General features: G+C 41.9%; 1 protein-coding gene across 1 annotated transcript in view; it reads left to right on the top strand.

Moving 5' to 3' along the window:
- Positions 1-11,346: 11,346 nt before the first annotated feature.
- Positions 11,347-19,812, top strand: part of tiam1a (TIAM Rac1 associated GEF 1a) — an 80,945-nt gene continuing 72,479 nt past the window's right edge. The window contains exon 1 of the mRNA XM_036143058.1: positions 11,347-11,572. The gene's annotated coding sequence lies outside the window, so the exon portion shown is untranslated. The remainder of the gene's footprint in view (positions 11,573-19,812) is intronic.

The following is a 19,812-nucleotide window of genomic DNA, read 5'->3' on the forward strand; positions in this document are numbered from 1 at the left end:
CGTGTAATACTTGTTATTTTAATGGGTCTTCAGGGAACGATTTGTAGGATTGATGCTGGAGCATGTGACGCATTAATTGTAATTTCGTTGGGTTGTCTAACTGGCTAATCGTGTTGTCAATATGCGACAGATTAATCAATACTGATTGGTGTAACTGTGTAAACTGGTTGCTCCTAAAGCAGTTCATTAGCTCAATAAGGAAAAAAAGCAAAAAGGGAACAAAAACTAAGTAACGTTTTCTTGAAATTAGTGTATGTGTCATAGATTTGAGCAGGTAAATAGTAAGCGAATCTGCCAATGGAATAAGATTTTTGCACTTAAATTATGGAACAACTCATCTCTATTGTTTTATTTCAAGTGCAGTTTACCTAATGATCTTATTTTATGGGTCAAAATATTAATTTCATTGGCAGATCATCTTATTTACCTGCTCAAATCAAGGTCAAATACACTCATTTTAAGACATTATTTACTTGTTTTTACTTCCGTTTCTCCAATGTTAGTCGGGCAATTTCAAAAAAATAAAAAAAAGGTGAATGTAAAATTGTACAGTGCAGCTTAGGTAATTATTTAAAGATTGAATACATTCAATTAACAAAAATATATACAGTGTTTGGACATAACTGATGGTTATAAAAGTATAAAGGTGCAGAAATGTCTCCAAAATCCCAGCCTCCCTTCATGTTCTTTTGCTAACCTCAGATTATGTCAAATACGTGGAAAGCACAGGTGGCGGAGATTTTTTGATAGTTTTATAATCTAATGCCAACTCTGAAGACAGCGTCATGTTGAGTGAATGCTTTGCTTCAGCAGGGACAGGTGCACTTTTCAAAATAGATTCCATCTTGAGGAAAGACGTGTCGATGGAAAACTGAAGCATCATACAAAGATGTCACCTGGGAAGTTGAAGGAGTGGTCCTCACAACCCATCCATGGTGTTATCTCTGTTATTTTCAGGCATGCGTCCCAAAAAGTCTCTTAGCATAAAGAAGAAGTTTGTAAGAAAGCAGAAAATTTGATTAAAACGATTTAGCTTAAAAATATTTTCTGAATGGCACAGAAGACAGAAATGTAAATGGCAACTCCAGAGTTGTTTTCATCATATTTCAAACAAAATGTTCAATTTTGTCTGAAATAATAAGAACCATTTATAATAGTGGATGGTAGAAAGATATGTGTTGGGGATCAAACACATTGTTTTCGGAGATCATCAGTGAGTCCATCCAGAAGTTGCCCACATTAACAATCAATCAGCAACTATTCATGTCAATATTTGCAAAACATTTATTTTTTTGCCTGTGCCACAATTTAACTACTACTTAACTACTATTTAACTACTACAGTCCCCAGGGGACTTTTTTTTTATTGTTAATTGACCTGCAAGAGCAAAACACCTGTCCCATCTGTAGTCGGGTTTTGTGTGTTGATCCTACAGAAAACCCGCCATGATATATGGCTCAGCTCTAGTCTTCTAATTACTAGGAATCCATCTAACCAATGTCTTTACCCACTCAATTCTTGCTGAGTTGTAGAGGGGCCGGTACCCATTTAAGGCAGTCAAATGCTGAGATTTAAGCATCGCTCAATCACATGGCAACCTGCTGTGCACGGACACACAACACAGAGCAATTTAGCGTGACCAATTAACCTAACATACCTTTTTTGTACAAGAGGAGTACCGTATTATATGGACTATATGGTGCACTGAAAGCTCTTAAATTTTCTCAGAAATTGATGGTGCGCCTTATCAACACAATAGGATTAACATTTTATAAGCTGCAATGCGCTCAAAAATATGTTGGCAAGCAACGAAGCCGCTCCGCTCAATGGACATTCGGAGAATTACGGTACACTGTGTCACTGCCTGATCGGACACCTGAGCTGTCTACAAGACTGCCTGACTGTAATGTTGAAACTAGAAGTGCATTCATGTAAGGTAGCCCGCACCGAGTGCTCGCTAGCAACAATAAGCCTAGCAAGTTAATTCAATATAAAAGTTAAGTTTAATATGGCTTTATGTTAGAAACAGGGCAGTGTAGTCCAACTACTCTGTCCTCCCGACAGAGACACATAGCTCTCCCTCTCAGGAGAGAGCTGTGTACGCGGAGGGTAGCGGAGTGATATTACACACTTGAGAAGAATATTTAATGCACTTTATAATCCGGTGTGCCTTGTGGTCCAAAAAGTACGGTATACTTGAGTACCCGTACAGAACCCATTCAACCACCGGGAGAACATGCAGAATTCAAATGGAAAGGCCACAGCTGGGATTTGAACCCTGGAATTTCTTGCAATATAACCCATGGTAAATATTGCTAACTAACTAGTATGTGGTAGCAGGTTGCTTATCCAGTTTAGCTAGAGGAGAACTCTGCAGAGGGCCCTATTAGAAGTCCCGTTATGTTGAGCCTATGGACTAATCTTCATAAAAGCCACCTGAGTGTCCAAACGTTTAAGATGATGGCTGTGAGCCCGGGCCCAGTCAGCACCCCATCTAGCCTGGGCAAAATCCGCCCGGGGTACATATATGTCATATTTCTAGAACGCTTCCTTACCCACATGCAGAATCGAACTCAGAACTCTGAGCTTTACAAGTTAACGAGTCTATTTTTACAAAGAAGCAAACGACAATTTGCACAACTGGGAGTTAAACGTCTTCAACAGTGTCTGGAGGAAGAGAGGCACAGTTAGAAAATGACGATAGTTGGACTAGGATGAATTCAGACTGTTAATGACTTACTGAATTATCGTTGAAGGATGATTCGGGGGGATAAACCAGCATCCAGAGGGAAGTCTGAGAACGGAGAGAGAGTGAGTTTGAGTCCCACGGCCCGTCTCAGTGTAAGGGGAGCAGATGAAAACGTTTGCATGAGGTGGTTGGAGAGCAGCCTGGTAAACGCTGAGGATGCTGGAGCTCCAGTGGAAAACCGCGGAAAGGTTTCCACAGAGAGAGATCAGTCACAGAGGGGCTTGTTAGAAGTGGCTCGGTTTGTCGATGAAGCCAACAGGAGGCTGATGCTCAGCCTTCAACCTGGAAGACTGAGCATCAGGTGGAGTCAGGTCGTCCGGCAGCGCCATAAATCACCAGCAGTCAGGTGATAGAATGGCAGAAAGGTGTGTGACCTGCAGATGATAACAGAGATCCTCTGTAGGAAAGATCTCCCACACACCAATATCATAACAACATGCTCTTGTTAGGTTTCTGGCTTCGATCTTAGATCTACAAGTTTTTTCTGGATAAAGCTTACATCATATCGGTATGTGTGCCTAATAAATGAGCATTAAGGGCATAGTAAAACTCTGTTTATACAGTTTTATACCATTGTACGTCTGCTTTTGCTTGCACAGAGAAAAAAAAAAACATTTTAGCACATTAATTACGCATCATACCAGACTTTGAGACTTTTGTCATGTCTGATGAATGGCCTAGTTTCTTGTTTTTTTTTATTTATTTTTTTTATAATGGAGGGCCTGTTGTCTGCTCAGTCTCCACTTGCCAGACCTGTCTCCTGCATGTGTTGCAGCTGTGAATAAGAACAGATGCATGGTTCTCAATGTCTTTTCATTTTATTTGTTTCTTTTTTTTTATCTGTCTTTCTGGGCTCAGAACAGAACGCGTGCAGACGCTACTGCGACATGTGCATGCATAGGGACTTTGACTTCTAATGGAACGTATAAGAGTGCTAGACAGGTATTAGCTGATATGACTGTGAACAGGGGATAGTGCAACCGCTTGCTAATGTTACTAAGAGAAAGGTAGCAGGCCAGAGGAAATGTATTATTGTAGCCTGGCAGCCCATGCATTATTCATCGGCTCGACTCGCATGGCTGCTGGTAATGATTTGATCAAATCTGGCATGATGGCTGTTGTTTCCATAGAGGAAGACGGGGATCCTCAGTGTCTGTATCCTTTTTTTTTTTTTTTTCCTGAAATACAATATGTTCTCTGCGTTCGATATAATATGTCAAAGCATCCGAGGTGGCAGAAAGCACCTCGTCTATCTGATGCCATCCCCACCCACATGCAGACATGGCGTGATAAAGAGTGATAAGGTTTGAAAGGTGGAGTCTATTGTGCTTAAAAGGTCAGCACAGGTGTGCGGGAACGGCGAATGGAGGAGCAAAAAAAAAAAAAAAAAAAAAGCCAGACTTGAACAGAAAATCCAGCTGGTGGGTGGGCTTCGATTTTCGTTTGCTGCACGCAGCTCAGACTGCTGACCGCATCTGTGAAGAAACACGTCGCAGAAGCAGCGCTGCCATATAACAGAAAAAAAAAAAAAAAGGGAAACGGGCAAACAAAAAAGGAGTCCCCGCATCCTGATGTTTCTTTGGCCTTCATTGCAGTTACATAACATCCTCTTGCTGCAGCTGTGGTTGCTGCCGCCTCTGAATCTGTTAATTCAATCATGCCGTTACATCTGCCATTAAAATATAAGCTAATGCCTCCCCATATAATTGCATCACAGGCCAATGAGGCCTTGTTTGGGTAGAGGAGTGGGAACAGGCTGATCTCAATCATCCTGGCTGACTCTCTTTCCAAGACCCTGCAAACATAAGCGGATATAGACAGTGAATGGATGGATGAAACATTTAAAAGGTAAAGAGGCAGAAATGCTGCAACAAGGAACCTGGATCAGGTGCTAGTGGCTTGGTCCAGACTTGATTTTCTTCCTGAACATAAACCCTGGGTGAAAAATAAAGACCTAAAATAAAAACATACAGGATTTATTAGGGGCTATTGTCCCTATTGCTGCTAAAGTAACACATGCATTTATTTATTTATTGTTGTGTGTGTGTGTGTGTGTGTGTGTGTGTGTGTGTGTGTGTGTGTGTGTGTGTGTGTGTGTGTGTGTGTGTTTACAGCCTCCGTTTACAAGCAGATTTGCCTGTTCCATATATTCATGATAATATTTTATCAGCTATCGGTCTATTTCAGCTGAACAGGTTCAGTAGTAAACAGTGAGTCAGTGTTAGCGAAACCGAGGGCCTTTTTTACATTTTACATAACTAACCCGGAATATGATAACATCTCGCTTTTGATGAAACAAGAAGATTCTGTATTTTTTTTTTATCAATGTTAATGTTGAAAATAAACTTTGCCAAATACAGCAAGCCGTTTCAAAAGAAAACGTCACCCATGTCTTGTTGTCGTTGCAGATAATAAGTGAACAAAGAAGAAAATCCAACTGAGGAAATAGAAAAAAAAATAATTTAATTAGGCAAACAGGTGAGACCTTTTTTATTTTGATACACAATGATTTACAGATACCCCTTTTATAAATAAACACTTGAATACTCGGTTTCATTAGTGACATTGTATGTTTATTTATTACTGAAGAGTTCAAATGAACAAGTTTTTGCACAAATATATATTTTTAATGTCTACTGGTCCATCCATCCATCACTCACTCACTCACTCACTCACTCACTCACTCACTCACTCACTCACTCACTCACTCACTCACTCACTCACTCACTCCATCCCTCTGTCCATCCGTCCGTCCGTCCGTCCGTCCGTCCGTCCGTCCATCCATCCATCCATCCATCCATCCATCCATCCATCCATCCATCCATCCATCCATCCATCCGACCGTCGGTCCGTCCCTCCCTCCGTCCATCCGTCTGTCTGTCCGTCCATCCATCCATCCATCCATCCATGCATCACTCACTCACTCACTCACTCACTCACTCACTCACTCACTCACTCACTCCGTCCATCCATCCATCCATCACTCCATCCATCCGACCGTCCGTCCGTCCGTCCTTCCCTCCATCCATGCATCACTCACTCACTCACTCACTCACTCACTCACTCACTCACTGACTCACTCACTCACTCACTCACTCCATCCCTCTGTCCGTCCGTCCGTCCGTCCATCCATCCATCACTCACTCACTCACTCCATCCCTCTGTCCGTCTGTCCGTCCGTCCATCCATCCATCACTCACTCACTCACTCCATCCCTCTGTCCATCCGTCCGTCCGTCCGTCCGTCCGTCCGTCCGTCCGTACGTCCGTACGTCCATCGTCCATCCATCCATCCATCACTCCATCCGACCGTCCGTCCGTCCATCCATCCATCCATCACTCCATCCGACCGTCCGTCCGTCCGTCCGTCCGTCAGTCCGTCCGTCCGTCCGTCCGTCCATCCGTCCGTCCATCCATCCATCCATCCATCACTCCGTCCGTCCGTCCGTCCATCCATCCATCCATCCATCCATCCATCCATCCATCCATCCATCCATCCAGCCATCTCTCCATCCATCCATCCATCCATCCATCCATCCATCCATCCATCCATCCATCCATCCATCCATCCATCCATCCATCCAGCCCACCAATGCTCAGGGATAACATGCATCTGTGCAGAAAGACCCCAGGCTTGCTCCACTTCTGCCAACTTTAGGCTCGGTAATTTCAACTTCTGTGTAAAAAAAGACGGATTGCACAGTCACACAAAGACCATCAACACACCATGCAGTCCTGAAGGATGTTTCTTTTGTATGACACAAGACGACAAACATAAAATAAAAGCTCCGTAGTTCTACGTTTGCTGCTGATGTTGCTTCTTATGAAAAGATTCCCACTTTCTTGGATGACAGAAAAACAATCTAGGACAGAGAATGGGAGAAGCTTGACTGCGCGGAGAAGGGGGTCTGACGAGCTGACAGTTCTAAGACGACAGGCAGAAAGGTAGCATGTGTGCAAGCAGATATGCCGTTCACACAATCTTTGCACAAAAGAACTGAGAGGGAGGGGGGTTTGGTGGGGGGGGGTGGTTACCTGCTGCCTTTTTTTGTCAGAGCAAGGTGCTGAAATGTCATTATGTGCCAGAAGGTGAAAAGGTACATTTCTGTCTGTACACCGGGGTACATGTGCTGTATAATAGCGACTCTGTACACATGACTGTCCCCCCCCCCCCCTCCCTCCCTCCCCCGTGGAGGCTGTGTCAGGTTGCCTTTGCTGGATGGATCTGTTACACTCTCTGCCCTTTTTCCTGACATGTTTGCCTCCATAAATGTTAAAACACCAAAACATTTTCAGCATCAGCAGAGCGCAGCGGACATTTGAATCAGAGATCATCAGCCTCTTATGTAAGATGCCATTTTTCTAAAAGCCAAAGAGTTTGGTGCAGGAAATAAAGATGAAGGAATACCCAGAAGAAAAGCTTATTTTGGTATTTATGATTTTTTATTTATTTTTTTGTTATTCATTCATTATTATTTTTTTACCTGCACCTTTTTTTCCCCTCTTTCCCACCTTAATTTGCACAAGGCAAGGTTACCGGTTTACAAGTTTTAAGTTTGGTTTCATCATACCATGACAGTTTTAAAGAATACAATCATGCAGCCCTGCTCCTTAGCCCCGGCGTGTTGAACATAGCAAGCATTCGTTGGAAATTCCTTCTCCTCCTCCAGTGTTGCTGTCAGCCTCTTGCCTGCCTTCCTGCTCAGGTTCAGCTTTATCATTTCATCAGCTTTGGAGAAATGTCCAGTCTTTGCAATGTCCCTGTTTTTCCACATTTTCTCCAATATTGGTGAGCCCCTTTCACTGTGCCATGGTTTACCCAATTTCTTTTTGCATTGAAATCCTTCTGATCCTTTTGTAACCTCTGCAAAATCTGGCTTAAGCTAAAGGAAGCGAATTAGCAAAATGTCGTCGTTACCCTCCAAGGATATCAGCTGAACTCTATCTCAGTTTTTTTTTTTGGTTCACTATAAAAGACAGTGGGTGTGTGAACCCAACAGGACTGGATGCTGAAATGAATCAATGCTGAAACAGATGCTGAAACAATGCATTAAGTAAAGGATGTGCATATTTGTGTAACCAGGTCATTTTCCCCTCTAGCAGATGTGTTTGCATTCACTTGAAATCCACAGGGTCAGTGTCACACTGTAAAGGGAAAATAATTCTGAATTGTTGATCCAATCTGTATTTTTTTTTTTACACTGAAACCTGAGATGTTAATCGGGCTGTGTAAAGTTTTAACATCCCCTTTATTAAGGTTTTTTTTTTAAGTCTGATGTGCAACTGTATTTTTCCACCCTGACTCAGTCCTTTGTAGAACCCCTTTTCAAAGGGGTTTCTCTACCAGCCATTGGCTAAATATTTGTCCCTATTTATTCTTGCCTTTTATCCACAGGGCTGTGTGCAGGTAGATTTGGTGAATCTTCCTCTTCCTCCTCTTCTGGATGTGACCGGCAGGCGCAACCTCCTCAGCTGCAGCTCATCAAGAGGAGTTTTAAACAGGAGGCAGGTCCCTTAGATCATTTTGTTCATGAGTAGTAATAAGGCCCAAGTGTCTTTGTGTTTCCCTTTTCGTTGAAGTTCTGCTTCTAACCTCCCTTGTCTTTGAGAAACTGGATTAAACTCCAGTTACTGGATTCGACTCCAGGAACCCGCTTCCTGACTCCTGGAGTCTGCTTGGAGATCACAAACCCGGATCCTGGTAACGGCTCTCAGCCCTTACCACTCCCTCCACTCCTCTCCCCTGACTGTCCAGCCTCTGTCACTTCTTCTCTAGCCAGCACCGGACCATTTAACACCAAACAGTCAACCTGAACTCTATGAATAGACATGCCTTCTCCTGGAACTCCCGTTTTTTTTTTCTTCTGTCATCTCCGTCCCAATAAGCTCAGATCTGTATTTTTCGCTCAATTTTCATCTCCTGCTGAACGTAACATTTACAATAATCATTATTTGGAACATCTGCCGTTGCTTCTACAACTGGTGCAAGCACCAGAGTAAAAACAAAAACATGACACGCTCAAGTTAATTCAAAGTGGGTGGACATACATTTTCAAGACTTGTTAAAGAAAAGATAAAGATAATTGCCGTACTATGTTTGCACAAACAACACTGAAACTAAAGTGTCCATCAGTGTGTGGAGTAAAACTGTGGAATGCTTTGAATGATGAATATAAGTGCTGTACAAATGTTTATTAATTTAAAAAAGTTGTTTAAGAGCAAAATTTGATGTGAATGAATACAATTAGAAAACAAATTATGGTAATTTTTGAAATATGAGACAGCTGTGTTACTATTATAGACCTGTACAAGACATTTGGTAAATGGATGTGGAGAAGGGGTTAGAAATGAAGTGTTTTTGTTGCATATTATCTTTATTATTTTTATTTTATAATTTTTTTCTTGCTCTTTTTTCCAAAAAGAGTAGATAACACAAGATTTATCTTCTTTCTGCTCCTTTTTGTGCATTTAAAAACAACGCAAATGCATGAACAAATAAATAAATAAATAAGACTGAATTTTTTTTTAGCTCCATCTCCACAATTTGGTGCTACCACCACTATTTCATTGTAGTAACAGAGGGGTTATGGTTTTTAGTTCCTCACTTCACATAACATTTTACATTTAGGCCAGAAAGGTCAATTATGGTCTAAGCTGACCTTTGATAAAGTTCCAATTTGCACGAATAATAGTTGTCTTTTGCAAATCCCCGTATATATGCTCCATGCATATAACCTGACTCTGGCCAGATGGATTTCATTCTGCTGAGCTCCACACGCTTCCACACATCCTTCTGAAATCGCTGTCATTGGGAAGGATTTCAGTACCACATAAAATGGACGAGCCAATCAGGATTGCTGGATTTTCGCAGATGTGACCTATCAGAAAAGCAACTGTTTTGATTCAGACAACAATGGCGGATCGCCGCGAGGAAGAAAGTGGTAACACTGATGCTGCTGTTTCATCAGTGCTGTCCAATCTAGCGAATAGTAATTCTTCAACTTTGAAGGCGTTTGTTAGTGGAAACGATGTTTTTGCCCTTCTCCCGACCAGGTTTGCCAGGAGCTTGTAGCGGGTCAGTAAAGATGACGGACAAATGGTTTATCCAATCATATGCAAGGATTTTTCATAAGGCCCCTCCTTCTGAAATGCATCTCCAATGGAGCAATCCCAGATGAATGTATGGAGCCACGTGGAGCTCAGCGGAACTGCATCCGACTGCCGGGAGTCAGGTTACCATACAGATACAATGAGAAATTATTAAAAAGACTTTAAAGGAGCAATGAGCGACATTTCACCACTAGGTGGGCTGTTGAGCACCGTCTGTAGACCCTAACAAGATGTCTGACAAGCCCCACCTCTCTGTACCTCCACTCCAGCTGCAACCCGGCTCCCCCTTTCCCCTCCCCTTCTCCACCGTCGCCTCGTATTCACATTTTCAAAGGATAAATACACAGCAAAATCCTTTCAGAGGAACATGTCTAGTGAAGAAGTAGGCAACTCATAACTTTCTAATGCTGTTAGCAAGAGAACGGTTTGATATGCTTCCCCCCATTTTGTTCCTACGCTAGACTACTATGACGGTGGTACTTTATGGGCAGGGAGGGGCTAAGCCCTGAGTGAGCAGCTATTTACATGAACATACATGCATAGTTCTTCACATCACTATTTTTTATGTCTTTCTAACTGCAATAACAAAATGTTGCTTATTGCTCTTTTATACAGTAGTAATAGTGTGACAAAAACCTTTAGCAGTTTTGAAAATCACAACGTATTTTGATATTAGAAGTATAACAGTAGATTGGGAGAGGCAGGCCACAATTGATGGAAATAGGGCATAGTATAAAATATATATTAAAAAAAGTTATAAAAAATTAAACTATGGCAAATTCAACCATGTTTAAATCTCCACCAAAAGGGGAAAAAAAACTGATATGGTTTTCAAAGTAATATTTGAAAATCATCCTACAGAGTGGCTAATGCTAGATGCAGAGCTTTATAAATAAAGGAACTAACACGAGTAAAAGCAGCAGCAGGATGTACGCAACAGCAGATTGATTTTTTCAGACCAAAAACCCTTTTCTGGTTGATTACTAATCATCTGTTATCGTTTCACAACTGAAAGCACCTCTCTATTTCTGGTCATTTTTCCAAGTTACATAAGAACACAGTTTCCACCCACTTCCCAATCACACTCTGCTGGTTAGATCATCTCTCTCCCGAAAAGAAGAAATACCCAGACTTGACTTACTATATCAGGCAGAGTGGCTTGCCTTAAAAAAAAAAAAGAAAAAAAAAAAAAGGGGGGCCTTTTTTCATGCCAGTGCTTGTCCATTGTATCTTTTTTTGTCTTTGTTTGGTGTGCAGAGCTTGAGGGCCGGGGAGGCAGTAATTAAACAGAGGACTGGGACATCCAAAGGCTTAGAGGCGCAAACCCAGCACACACGCTGACAGCCAAATTGCCAAGCCAGGGGAGGTGAGCAATAGAGGGAGCTAGGAAAGGAGGAAGAAGAGGAGGATCATGTGTGAGAGAAGAGGGGAAAGCAGAGAAAAGAGGGCGGACCTAGACTCAGGCAGAGCACACACACACACACCCTCCTGCTCAGCCCACAGTCTGGTCTAGGCATGCAAGTGGCAGCATGTGGGAGAATGCGCTCCAGTGTGTGTAGAGGGAAAGACTACGCCGCCGGAGCCTCGGAGATGTCTCTCTGATGCAGGGATTTCCCTCTTTTCTCCTGAACGGGACCCGGGCAGACTTGGGCTCCAGCAAGCACGGGGAATTAAAGTTGGGCACTCAGAGGAAACCCAGGCGGCTCATGTGAAGGTAAGGAGGGACTTTCCTGGCTTTGGGGATGTGTTGGGAGCTTTGAGAACACAGAGAGACAGAGTGGTGATGGGGGGGTTAAGGTCACTTGTTTCATGCTGCTTCTGTACAGAAAATGAATAAGATGTTGATATCTGAGAAAAAAAAGGAACAAGGCAAAGCTTTGAGAGAAATAAATCCACATGTGATTTTTTTTAAAGAATAGAAATAAGCACTATCACTTGTAGATGACAGTGTGCTCGTTTTAGTCATCTACTGTTCTGAAGATTTCCTCTCACATATGTGGTCAGATTGCGATCTCGCATGGGACATTGTGTGTGTGTTTTTCTGTGTGTTGAGGAAAGGACTTTATCAATCATTAATGCTCTCACCTGAGACCTTGCCTGCTTAGTCGGTGATAACAAAATACCTTAACAGCCTCGCTGCACCTGGCAATCCCGGCTGCAAAGCTCAAAGGGCAAACGCGGTGCTGTGCCTCCTCTCGTCTGACTGTTTTCTTCTTTTTTACAAGGACTGCAGATGGGAAATTACATCTGATAAAGAGCAATTACTCCCAACCACAGATCAGAAAGAACTGCGTGGCACTTCAAAATGATTATGGTCTGTTAAATGGTTGCTAAAGAACTTGTATTACTTAAACTGTCAAAAAAAGGCATGTATTTTTGCGCTTGTTTCGCAGGCAGTCAGGTTCAGAACTCAAAATCACAAGAGATATAATTCAATGGTGGCTCTAGGCCTAATAAATACATGAGTTCACCCCTGTTGTGTTTGTAAGAACGTAAGATCAGAATAGGGAAACTGCTCTGAATAAGACCTGAACTCTTCAACGTCTTGATGGGAACATTTAAAACTCCAGAAAAATGTGTGGTCCACAGCAAACAGCGAACAAAACTGAGTAAAATGCAGCTAAACGAAGGGAAAACCCACCGAGCATCTCTTCACAAGAGAAGCAACTTTTTTATGTCAAATATTCTTTGGTCTTTTGAGATTTCTTTTTAACGTTGCTGCAACTGCAACACTTCAGGAATATGCCTGGGATTAAAGGAGGAAAACTTTCCTTTCATTTTGGGACCTAGCCGATCAGAGCTGGAATGTAAACTATTTATTCCCAGTCGTATATTTTGCGGTGCCTGGTTCAAAATAGCCGTGGCATGCTTATCCGGCAAATATTTAGGATCCAAGGATACCTTAGTGTCACCCCAGACACGTACATACATCGAATCTCCTGAAACTTTTTTTTTTTTTTTCACTTTCATTTGGACAGGTAATCTCATTGGGTCTGGGGGTCTCATTCAGAAGAAAGACCTTGCAGCATGGACATAGGGAATTTTATAAACACAAATACTACTACATAGAGGTCACAGCGCCTTCATGTTGAGTGCTTCTCTTTCTTCTGCGTTATCTCCTTTTCCTGCAACTCACCGCTTCAGTTGCTGCCACACGGAATATCAGCAAGGCGTTGGGAGCAAGTGATCTGTGACAGGATTTATGCTGGCAGATAAAAACCAGTCGGTGTGTGTGTGTGTGTGTGTGTGTGTGTGTGTGTGTGTGCCTCTCTGAGTGTGTATGTCTGAGGGTATTTTTACTCCACTGACAAAGACTTTGCAAAAGCCAGAGGCAGCGAAAAAAGAGGGGGAAGCCTGTCTTATCTCTCCCGCCGATACGCATCTATTTGTTTGTATGTGTGCCTGAGCGTCCGTTTGCTTGGTGTCTGTTGAGGGTAAATACTTGTGTGTGTGTGTGGGTGTGTGTGTGGGTGTGCATGGGAATCCATAAAACCATGTGCTGTGCGTACAGTAAGGTATTACAGTGTGGTCTGTGTGTGAGAGTGAATGGGACTTTGTCAAGTCAGCCCTGTGGGTGTTTTGCCGTTGCTGTTGTGTAGACCGATCTCGTTTTACGTGACCTCTCCCGAGGAGCATTAGTCTTGTGTTTAACTTCTTTTTAGTTTCCAACTTAAATTCATTTAAGGATACTGTTTAAGATTTTTTTTTAAATGGGGTTATGTTAAAAGGTTATAAATAGCCAATACCGTACCTCCGATATCTAACTTTCTTGCCATTTTCATGTAATGTAAATCAAGATCAGTTAGAACCAAAGGCTGAAGCTAACGGTGTGTGCTAGACGGGCCGGGAAAATATTGTTTGTGTCAAATGGTACCTGCCAACGGTACGTTTCTTTCCAGCTTTAACAACAAATGGCGGTTTTCTATCCTACTCAAGAATTTAAATGAAAGTTGACTTGCCATGAGGTCAGTTAGAGTTACTCATCCATCATGGATCACAATTTGCAATATTGCAAAACTGTCAACTGTACACAAATAGGGCCCCGAGACAAAGTTTTCAGAAAATAATATACAATTCAATTAAAAGCAATTGGACCTTTTGAAATCAAAATACTGAACTTCAAAGACAAGTGAACGGATACGTGGGCACAAAATGGTTTGTTTCTAAGTAGAAAATGGAAGTAGGATGGGACCAAATGGCAGTGAGTTGGTATGTAATCAGGGTGCGAAGTGGTGTTGGGACAAGTCATTGATGTTTTTTTTTGCAACTTTTTACCAAAAAAAAAAAAATACAACCTCCACTGTCTCTGATTGGCTCCAAACTCTTAAAATCTTTTCTAATCACCAGCACCATTCGGGACAGCTCAGAATTAAAGGACAAACCCACAATTAAATTACATGGAGGATGATTCTGTGTTTTAGCAGCCCCTCCACTAGATTTGCTATGTCAAAGTGATATAAATGAGTGCTATTCTATTGTTTTTAACGCAGCTTTATTTTGTTCAGAAAGCTACTCTGACTGGAAAACTATACGTGTTGTGGTTTTTTTCACCGGTTTCGTACAGGGAAGACCAACGGTGCCACTGATACATCTACAATAAAAACAGTTTCTTTTTAACAAGCTTCAAAAATTTTGGTTGCGGGCGATTTCTCTGTGGATCTATAGAATTTACTTAATCTTCTTTTGTTTTAACGTGGTTCTTTAACTAGAAGTGTTGGGGTTATTGATGGCATATCACGACATCTGCTACCTATGTTTTCCATATATATATATATATATAATGATTGCCTTCTTTGTGAATGGCGGCATTGTAAAGGTTAAAAAAACTCATTTTTGCACTGCCTGACATTTTTAAGATGGTAGAAGGTCGGCTTCAGTTTAGATTCTCCGCCAGCCTCATAGTCCGTTTATTCTGGATTTATAATAGATGAAACAGCGAAGACTTTCCCGCTTATAGCCTTTAAACATATGTTTACATCCAATTGTTAAAGCATATCCATTAAGGTCTTTTGGGAGGACACAGAAAGTACCTAAAGACATTGTTTTTTTGTTGTTTTTTTTCAAATCCAGCACTCTCCCTAACCATAACCCAAAACCCCAAAAGGTTGGAAGGGGCTCCGCTCACTGGAGGAACATATTTTTGTACTTAAATAGCAGGTGTCGTCCCCCACGTTCTCATTACAGCAAACACAAGTAAACAGATGCACACAGCCACAAAAAAAAAAAAAGGGTGCAGTTTGCCTCTTCATCCTTTGTAGTTTTTCTTACAGATGTATAAAGTAACCTAGCTCTACTTATGCTCTTGTTTACGCAGAGATCTCCGGCATGGATTAGACAACACGCTACAAAGTCTTTATCACAGCCGACAACAACCTACAAGTCGTTCCCCCTCGTTATCCACCGTAACGCCCAAATTACTCCTCTCACCTTGTGGTAAAGCAGACATAACTAAAAGCATAGCTAATATACGAGACGTGTTCTTATGCAGATGTGACGGGCATGATAAAAAAGAGGTTGACGCAATTACCATGAAAGAGATGTTCTCCTCTCCCTCCTCTCCCTCCTTCCTCTGCCCCTTTCATTTTCCAAAAGTTGCCTCACTAATGCCTTATCCCTCTTCCTCACTGGCACACTGATTTCTGCTGTTGAGCAAATATGGGGCTTATGGAGTCCCCCGTGCAATAGTGCTCTTTAAATGTTTGCGTTTGGCAATGTGGCTGTCTGTTGGGTGTGTGTGTGTGTCTGTGTGTGTGTGTGTGTGTGTGTGTGTGTGTGTGCTCCTTCCTTTTGCCCCCCCCCCCCCCCCCCAGTTCTCTAAGTGTTGTCACTGGGAGTCCAGTAGACAAATATTGGTGAAGTCTGTTTTGGGGAAAACCATGAGAGACCTGACAGCTGAGGGTGGAGGGACACAGAAAACGTTTTTCTTTCTCCGCTCCGGTTTCACGAAGTGCGTCTGGGGGGTGCGGGTTCTGTCATAGCAGTGTGCTAAAACGGAGGGAATCCCTCTGCAGCGTGAACTACGTTCAAAGCAGGTAATCGTTCTCAATCTATATCCAAAGATTGAGAACGATTTGTGATTGCCATGCACTCCCCGGCTTTAAGTAGTTTACATCAATCATCGTGCGTGCGTGGGTTTCCCGTAGCAAAAATTCCATACTTTGGCAACCTCAAATGCAATTAAAATATCAATGCTGAAACTTCCTGGATAGTCGTGTCTCGTTACTTCTGGCAAGAAGTAACAAGTCAAGACAGTTTATCACAAGTTATAAAATGACGCTGCAAAGAAATGGTTTCCATTTTTTATGGTTTAGAGAGACATGTTACCACTTTTGTGGAATCTGAGCTATCTGCTCTATTTCAAAATCTATAACTCCTTAAAGTGTCAAATATCTGAGATTAAAATCAGATTTATAAACGATGTATTTAGTTTTTCATTTGACATTACAAAAGAAATTCAACAGGTTTATAGGTTTGTCTGGAACTTTAGTCCCAGTTTGAGTACCACAGGTCGAGTTTCAGCAAGTATTGAAAGTTGTCCAGACATCAAAGAGGTAGTGCAAGGCCTCTTTTTTGATTAATATAATGATTGTGAATTCATTCAGTAAGTCAGAATCACAACTAACGATGAGAAAAAATGTTAGAATCAAAGTCTGATGTTCCAACTAAATGGTAAAACATGTCATTTTGATATGAATCCAGATCAAAAACCACTGCCTGTATTACACAGGTATTACTAGACCAGTGTTCTATCACATTTGGAAAAACATAACACTCCATCCTCAATTTTCCCTCTTCCGCATCTATCTAGATCTGAAAAAAAAATGGTAAAAAACTAATTCCAGACTTTTCAAGGCTGCATGGAACTTGTGTGTCACCAATGTATCACAAATCAAAATTGTTTCACTTAGCAGGAAACTTATGCAACTCACATGCATGTCTTTTTAGGTGTGGGCTTTTGTGCGTTCGGAAAACTGTGCAAGACGTAACTTGTTTAAATTAACTGGTGAGAAAATTGTCGCACCGATGTCCCGGCTTTCATGTGCCGTGTTTGTAATGTCACTCATCTGGTTGGACAGGAACGCTCCGGGTTGGGACCTGGAGACGTCAGGCGGAGAGCGTTGTGACTTATCATCCGCCTGATGAGGGAGAAAAAGGGGCTTCAGCCGGGCCACAAGTTAGAGAAGCAAGAGGGGGGGTGCCTGTAATTTGGGAAAGGGTCCATTTGAGGGGGAGGGGTGTCTCGAAGCTGACATGAGCTGGCATCTGTCCTCGTTCATTTCCTTCCTTTTGTCTGTTCTGTGCCTCTGCTGTGATGAATTGGGAGTTTTCTCCTTCCTTCCTTCCTTTGCTCCCACCCTCATTCTCTCTCTTCTGCTCTGTTTTTTTCTTTTCATCCGCCTGTGTCCATCGCTCCATCATATTTGCTATCATCCCCCTTTTGGCATGGCAGCTTTACCATCCCTGTCATGTCTGCCTATTATCTCTGATCAGTGTTGCATCCAAGCCCACACATCAGCCCTGGCTGCCAGTTGATGACGGTGAAATGCTTGATACAGAAGGATATATATTAGCCTTTTAAAGGATGGAAAGAGGAAACACGTGTAAAAGATTTGCAATGGTATTTTTTTTTTAACTAACTGAGTAAAATGCAGTGTTTACTAGAGATGAGGAATGGGCAGTGCTGTATCATTTCTTGTTTGTGGGAGAAAAATGTGCATATTGTGATCAGAATTGGGATTTATTGGGATTTTTCAAAATCCCCACAACTGATAGCATGGTTGAGATTGTTACCTTTCCTGTTTAAAATATGTTTTTCCTATACTAGCTTTTGAGTTAGTCAAGAAATATCAATATATTGGAAAATCTACAGCGTTTGTTAATTAGTTAATTAATCCAATGCAACGTTTGTCCTGAAGTAGCCTATTGGATCAACAAGTAAGTTTTACTTTTAGAAACAGTATTTGCTTTCATTTATTTATTTATTCATTCATTTATTACTGTTGCTTTTATTGGTACTGCAAAACATACCACAAAATAATGTTTTATAATTAGAACTTTATGTTTTGTGTAGAGTTTATTTCTGTTTCGTGGCTTCCTCAATTTCCCGGCCTATTATTCATCCCTCCAGCTGTTTGGTAATCTGTTGATTACTCACCTGATTTCCATGAAGTTCATTGTTCCCCAGGTGTATTGAAGTTCCTGGTTTCGGTTTGCTCCCCGCTGGATACTCTGCGTTGCTCACCATTGGCCCTCGTCGCTCTGTTCACAGTTGATTTCTGTTGTTCCTGCGTTCCCTGTTCTTGTAATTTCCTCTGCCTCATCGTTAAACTATGCTCCTCGCCGTGGCGTTGTCTCTTCGTGCTTGCTGCACTTTCCGCATCAACATCACATCATGACACTAAAGACGGAACAGTGATTTTCCAATTAATTTTAATATAACTTGGGCTATGTTGGGGGTGTTGTTCACATTGTTGCTGGGTGTCAAGGAAGTCCTTGGCTGCATGTTCTCTTTGTGGATGCATGCATTCTCTCTGGGTTCTCCAGCTTCCTCCCACTGTCCAAAAACATGAGCGGTAATTCACCAGTCTAAATTGCCCTTAGGGAAGAGTGTGTTCAAACATGTTTGTTTTCCTTTTGTGTCTCTGTGTTGCTGGTTCTCCCACTTGAAACCTCAACTTTTAGAGACTTGTCAAATATAGATCTACCTGTAACCCTGGAAGCTTCAAATTCAAACAAAAAGTCATTATGATACCGTCTTATTCGCCTTTCAAGACGGGGGTATTTGTAAAACCTGACATTTACAGAGTGAAAGTTTGAGAACCACAACCCTAACGTTTGTACACTGTTACCTTGATACAGACATTTCCAAAATTGTTGCCAACATTTCTAAAGCCGGAAGGTTGAAATGCCCAAAGAATGAGGTAGAAGAACTTTGGATTCAGCCTTCCTGGTTTTTGCCAAAGTTAGCTCCGGGTCAATTTGTTTGACCAGTTCAATGTAACATTTCCAAGATGGGTACAGATGGATTTTCTGTGGCAAAGGGTTCGTTTTCATACTCAAGTCGTAATCACTGTCCATTGAAGTCTATGGCTCTGTGTTTTAACAGCCTGAATATATGGATGATATGCTTCTGTAGTAAATACAATTTAGTTGTAAACAGCTTCTTACTTCTATTCTGCTTTGTCCAAATTTTTTTAAACACCTCACTCACAGTGAAAACACTGACTTTTTTGTTCTTTTTCCCACAAGTAAACCAAGTTCTGCGCTAAATAGTGTAACTGCTGGTATGACTAGGAAGGATGTAGGGGTGCATTCACACCAGACCTGTTTAATCCACTTGAATTTGTTTGCTCAGAATGTTCTGTTCGTTCGGAAAGGTGTAAATCCGCAATCAAACTCTGATGCGGCGCGAAAAAGCGAACTCAGGTCCGTCTCAAAACCTCAGTCTTAACTTGGCTGAAGTGAACCCTGGGCCAGCCGAGACTTTGGTTCTCGGCCCAAGCGGCTGGGGAGAAGGAAGTCTGGGCCTTCCTACTAATGCTGCTACCCCCGTGACCCGACCCCGTATAAGTGGAAGATGGATGGATGGATAGATGGATGGATAGGTGATGACCAGCCTCTTTCCTTCAGTGGTTCTTTGTGCAGTGCCATCACAGGTGAGAAGTTAAACAGGTTGGTCAAAAGGTTTGGTTTGTTAGACAAAGTACAGTATCAAAGCGTACCACACCAGCTGAAAATAGTAACAATGTTGCAATTTTCGTCCCATATTTAACTGAGTTGACTGGACTATCAAGTGTACCATTAAGAACAGATAAGACTTTTGAGTTTCTGACCATGAGCTCAAGCTAAAACGGATCAAAATTCCATTCAAGAGCACAATAGTGATGAGCTGAAACTACAGAGGTGTGGTGCTCAGGGTCACAGCAGACAACTGACTTCTTTGCCCATCTCATG

Source organism: Fundulus heteroclitus, chromosome 11, assembly GCF_011125445.2.
Source record: "Fundulus heteroclitus isolate FHET01 chromosome 11, MU-UCD_Fhet_4.1, whole genome shotgun sequence".
Taxonomy (NCBI): Eukaryota; Metazoa; Chordata; class Actinopteri; order Cyprinodontiformes; family Fundulidae; genus Fundulus; species Fundulus heteroclitus.